This window comes from Leptosomus discolor, chromosome 22, assembly GCF_034619465.1.
Source record: "Leptosomus discolor isolate bLepDis1 chromosome 22, bLepDis1.hap2, whole genome shotgun sequence".
In the NCBI taxonomy this organism is placed as follows: Eukaryota; Metazoa; Chordata; class Aves; order Leptosomiformes; family Leptosomidae; genus Leptosomus; species Leptosomus discolor.
The window spans coordinates 3585137-3591422 of record NC_141412.1 but is presented as its reverse complement, the minus strand read 5'-3'; positions in this window follow the sequence as shown (position 1 = coordinate 3591422).

Below are 6286 nucleotides of genomic sequence, written 5' to 3'. Positions count from 1 at the left end.
CCTACAGGAAGGACAGAAACCTGGACATGCATCACATTGGTAGGAAACTGCATCCTCGAGCAAACCCCAGGTGACGCTGAGCATCATCGCTTCCCGAAGCTGCCCGACTGCTGCTGACGCGCAGACGTTTCAGAGATGGAGGTCCCTCAGCCGCCAAGCAGACCTGAAATGCCTACTCTATTAGGCAGTGTAATGATACTTCCCTGGTGACAACAGCAAATGCCCTGCAGGTATTGTCAAAGTAAGCCCACAACCACACAGAAGAGCTGCTGCTAATTTCACGCAGTGTTTGGAAGTTGTAAATAGCCTCAGCTCTCTCTCCGTGGGCTGTCTATTCTCCCGCTAGTTCAAAAGCAATTCCTCCCTGATCCGCTTAGTGCCAGGATGGACGCTTCTGCCTGACTTCGAGGGGAACAGCTTCACGCCGCTCCAAACGCGAGAGCCGACGCAGAGCTGCGGCGTGCTCGCGTAGTCCAGGGGCTTCAGATACCGCTTCGACTAATCCTTTGCATTGGCCGCTAGCACAACGATCGCTTCCCGGTTTTGATGAGTGTGGAAGCTGCACAAACATTTACACAGCTGGGCAACTCCTTGCTGTACAGAAATCAATGACAGAGAGAGAAGCAGATACGGGGCTGGGAAAATGGAAGCGAAATCCTGTGCCAGCTTTAATTCTTTCTGTGCCTAATGCAATTTGTTACTCATTATTAATCCAATAGAAAATATTGCTAAAACACCTGCTTTGATTTCTTCGCCTGTCGCTTCTGCTCGTTACACACTGACCCGGCTCGTGTAGAGCTCCCAGGAAGGTATCCTGCGCTCCCAGCGTGCGTGTGCCCACCGGAAAAACGCGCGATCAGCTTCAGACAGAAACTATATCTACGCATTATGTACAGCCTTAGTTTCAATACCAGCCTCTCCACCTTCTCAGCCTTATACATCCCATGCATTTCAGTTGCGCGGACCCACTGGCTACAAAACTCAGCATCCCTTCGTGTTCTCCCTGTAGATCTGTTCCTATGGCGTGCAGGGATCAACCGATTCAACTCTTAAGTATACCCACATACATGTATAACACATACAGCACAGGACTACAGTGTGGGACATGCCATCGTCTGTCCCACATCACTTCCACTTGACTCCCATTACCAGGAGCTCGTAAAGCCTGAAACATGGTGGAAGGAAAGTTCTTCCCTGCTTTACTCCTCCTCACTGGCCACAGCCCGCTTCCAGCTACCGCGTCCTGCATTGAGAGAAATTCATTCCACCGAGGCAAAGTTTTATCACATTCCCTATCTTGGAAAGGTGAAGGGAGGACGACAGATTTTTATGTAGATCGTAACTCTGCATCGCTGCGGATTCATTAGCAGAGACTGGGCAGACAATGACTACTGGAGACTATGGCAATCGAAGAACGAGAGCCAGACCGGCACCGCTTGGGAAACATGACAGACAACAAAGATTACCTTACTTAATGTATCACATGCAAAAAATACTATTTTTTAGGTATGGAAAAAAATAATTACCAACCTGTTTCGAAGACTAGAGGAGCAATCAGGTCTGAAATTTTAGACTGATCTTGGTAGACCAGGGAGAAATCCTATGTCAATGGAGAATGCATGCCGGTCCTCCTTTGCCAATTATTGCCGATGACTGAAACGACGTCTCGGTCCCCTTGCTCTTGCAATTGAAAAGTCTGTTTTCTTCGATGCTGTTCCAGGGCTGGAGGAGTGTTGAGTTGCAATCACAACCGTTGCCTCTATTGATAACCAGCAAGCTAATCTGGAGATCAGATTCTGGCCTGGAGAGGGAGAGAGGCCTCTTTCTTCCCCAAACGGTCACCCCCTCCAGGTGGATTCAGATGGAAATGTCAGTGAGCCAGACCTCGGCTCACGGCTGTGCTGCTCAGCATCGCTTTTTGCTGAGGGAAAAAACCAAAAACCCTCAGAAGAATTGAGCCCCTTCCTTCTTTGTGTAAGTGGAAAAAAAAATGCCCATCTAGATAATGTTACAGGATTAGCATTAAACAGTGCTAGGCTTAAAGCACCGTTCAAAGGCAGTGCCCCTAAGCTTCAATGGAGTTGCTTTTCCATCAAAGTCTCATTTTACTTTCTGTAACGCAACTTACTTCTGCTTTTACAGGTGGAAGAAGAAAACCTTTCTCAGTGCAGCGTGCTCTCTCCAGATCTGCCAGAGAGGGTTTCAGTGCTGTTCCCGCTTCCACCCTCTCTGGAAGGGCTGGCATTTTCACTCAGGCGGGTGAAGAGTTTTGCTGGGGGACTGCTGTGAGCGTTATTAGCGTTTCCACTCATACAACCTGCCGTTTCCACGGGGATTTTCCCTGCCTCTGGTGCCTGGGCTGCACAGCACGCCCACAAGCACCTGTAGCAGCCAGCGAAGTTCGCTGTTGACGTCCTCTCTCGGCACTATCCACCTTCTCTTGTGGGCGCCCACAGCCCCGTCTTTTCTCTAACTCCATCTCCCCTGCCCTCCTCCTCTAATGACAGCGTGTCTCTGCACGTCCAACCGTTTTGCTACATACACAGCTACACTGACGGCCGATACCGCGGGCTACAGGTGTCGCTGAGGTGAGGATGCCTTGTCCACAAGCGTGCAATTACAGGCTTGCAGGACGGGGACATAATGGGCTATGCGAGGGTGCGCTGGCCCCCCGTGCCCGTGCCCCACGGCCACCTGAGCTGAGCAACTACCAAGGATGCTTTATTGCTCCTCGGCGCCCGGGGGCAGCTGCCGCTTGGAGAACATTTCCCCCCGTGCCGATGGGCCAGCTCCTCCGTGCTCTCGCTGGCAGTGCGTGGGACTGCCGCTAGCCCCCGAGAGTGGTACCTGCCAAAGCTTCGCAGGCTGTAAGCCTCAAGCTGTGTTACCGAGACCAAAGCTCTTCATCCAAGCCCAGTGTGTAGCCTGAGAGAAGATCTCTGCTTTAATTTCATCCACACCAATGCCAGATGAGGGAGGCAGAGGCAGACCCGTGGCTGGGGGCGAAGGAAGCAATCGGCAGAACCCCATTCGAGCCGACGTTTACAGCCTGCATTCAGGCTCCATTAAGACAGGCAGAGTTCCAACCCCAGCAGTCCACTGTGGGAAACCAGCCACGTTCTCACAGACAAAACCGCACGGCCCAACCCAGGCCGAAGGATTTTCCCTTCTGACTTTTTGGGTGGGGGCCTTTTACTCCCTGTGTTCTCTGCTAGCAGGTAGGTATTCCTCCTGCGCTCCTCGTACGCCTGCTGCCCACCCTTTGTCAGGAACGGAGAGGGGACAGCAATGCTAGCAGCCAAACGAGAAGCACCTAGAAGCCCAGACTTTTTTCCCTGGATCCCAGGTGCTCTTAAAAGCGTGTTTAGTACGTTCACCCCCAAAGTGCCATATCTTACCTTAGCAGTTTCTTTCAGCGCATCAGGGCACCGGGCAGTACACTGCCTCCACAGCAAAGCGTGGAGCTTGCTTTCTTGTTATCCCCCAAGCATGGCCTTGCTAACAGGAAGCCTTTATCTTTTCTTTGTTTATTTTTTTTTTTCCCCCTTTCCTAAACCACAACTACTTCAGGAGGGCAGGGGAATTATAAAGCACTGACCAATGTTCCAGGGGTAGATTACTTCCAGCCTACCACTCCACACACCCTGGCTCTTCCTTTCCCTCCCATAGAAATTCTCAATGTTACCAGCCACAGGAAAACCAATTGACCCTTCTCAGCCTGTTTTGTAAGAGAGAAAACTGGAGAAAACAGGTTTCCCTCTGCTCCTTTGTCATTTTAATATTCTAGTCCTGTTTGTCCTGGGCAAGTCTGGACTGATGAAGTTTGATTAGGCTTCACTGTCTCTTTTGGGAAAACTTTGTCTTCTAGGCTATTTTCTTTTGGCAGGGGATGCTCCCATCATGCCATGCTGAGCACACTGGAGCCAAACAAACCACCTTTTTTTTTTTTTTTTTTTTTTCCCCGTGTAGCAGAAAACTTCCTTCCCATGCCCAACCTCATGAAAAACCAGGCATTAAAAGATGAGACAAGGCGGTCTCTGGCTGCTTGACCTCGGCAGAGCAACCGCAGGCAGCACCTTGTCGCGTCCCAATTTCGAGGGAGCCGGCCCAGCCCAGGGAAGATGCCCTGGTGAGGCGTTTGCCCAGGAGCTGCGTCCCATCCGGAAGGACATGTCCCTCCTCCTGCCTCTCCCCAGGGTCGTTCGGTGCAGGCCAGCATGGGCTAGGCCCATGACTACTGCCTTAGTGGGCCATACTGCCCTCTCCATCAGCAACTACAAGCCTTTCCTCAAGGCTGAAACTTGTTTTATCCCCAAGGCCAGTCCCACCCAGGACACGGAGCAGGTAACACAGAGAGCAAGCTCGAGTGCTGTTCCTCACCTGGAAGTGGAGATGATTTCTCCTTTCGATTTCTCCTTTCGACAAGAGGCATCTTGCACAAGTGAGGTGACTGTGCCTGAGTCCCTCTCCGGGGACACAGCCGTCACGAACAGTCAGCAGAACAAAAACATCTCGGCAGCTTTCGCTCTCCCGAAGGTGCGTGTTAAGCATACAGGTGAGATGGAGGAAATGTTTTGCTTCAGGGAACACAAAAGTGCAAAACTCGGAACACTTTTTTTGTGTAAAAACTTACATAAGTTTATTGAACTGATCCAAACCAATTACCTGTTTGGCCTGAATTCCACCGCTAAGTCTGCGAGCAAACCAAAGGCAAATTCCGGGAGCGGGAAGAATATTCCTCGTGAGAGAAACCAGAATAAAAAACGAGATGGACTTACTTCCTTTTTCTTTAAAATTATATATGGATGCATCATTAATAGGGAGCAAGAATAGACCTTCATGTTTAAATTACATTTGAAGTTCCAAGTAACTGCAGAAAAGCAATCACGGAGGCAAAGGCCCGAGATGGCTACGGCCCCTCTAACGTTGCTCTGGGGAAGGCGTCTCTCTACCGCCTACAAAAGTGCCACATTCAAATGAGGGAGGCACAGCTGCCAGGAATACATATTTTAGCCTCTGGGCTGCTTTCAGCACCTCGTTTGCATTCTCAACTCCACACACGAACAGAACCTACAGAATCTCATTTACAAGCAAAAACGGCAACCGGAGGCAGAGCCGCCGTCGCCTTCTTTGGATGACAGACCCGAGCAGGTGAGGGCAAACCGAGAGCCTCTCCCCAGAAGCAACGAGCGCCTTTAGGTGCAGTTCCTTCGAGCTGCTCCAAGCCACCGCGGGCCACACTATTGTCTGCCACCGGGATGCCCGCAACTCCCGATAAAAGGGGTTACAAGTCCCACCGAGGGAGCAGAGGACAGTCGCTGCGCCATGCATATCCATAACATCGCCAGTTAAGCGATCTGCCCGAAACGTCTAGTCAAAACACGGATATTCAACAGGAACGTATCCAAAAACACAACGGCACGGCATCAAATCTCACACACGGAGCCGTGCGACACTTTGGTATATAGCTGCCACCTAATTCCTCCCGAACCAGGTGCTTTGCCCACTGTGTAGACTGCCCGCGGCAGACTTTTATGCATCAACTAGCATCAACAACAAAACACTTCTTGACAAAAGTAGCCCTCAGAGAGAAGGGCGCACAAGCTGGAGAAGCTTGCACGTCCATGTTGTTTTCTCAAAGGAACGCGACAGACCCGGGGACCTTTTGCTAAAGCAGGTGTACGCTGACAGCACCGGGACACAGCCCCTCGTGACACTGCATCGATTTAAATCAAACCGCCCGCCCCTCTCATGACCCTCCCAGATTCTTAGCACCCACCCTTGGCCCCAAACCCCCTCTGTCCCGCAGAGCCCTCCCCTCTCTCCCCAAGACAGGGTCCCCTGTTAAGCGGTAACACGGCACACACACAAGACCCTTTCCCAAAAGGGATTACAACAGCTTGGGATAGTTTGCCACATCGGTTGCGTGCCATTTGGCCCTACTATTCAAAGTCAATCATCTGGACACGCAAACTGTCCCTGGTTTTGGACTTCACTCTTTCTCCTTGGGAAGCCAACCAAGATTTTTGGTTTCCACCCCACGAGTGCTCTGCTAGCTGCGCAGAAGGTGAATGGCTTGAGAACATCGTCCAGAAACAACCTTCCCCAGAGGAAGCGGCAAGGTGGTGATACTCATCGCGCGACTTTTGCTGACCCAAACACACCCGGGGAGCCGGTTTGGGTCTCGGCACCAAATCCCTGGCAGCTAGATGGTGCCTGTTGATCTCATATGCCAGTGAGTGTTCTCTTTTTACATCTGCCAGTTCCCACCAGGTTCATAAAAAAT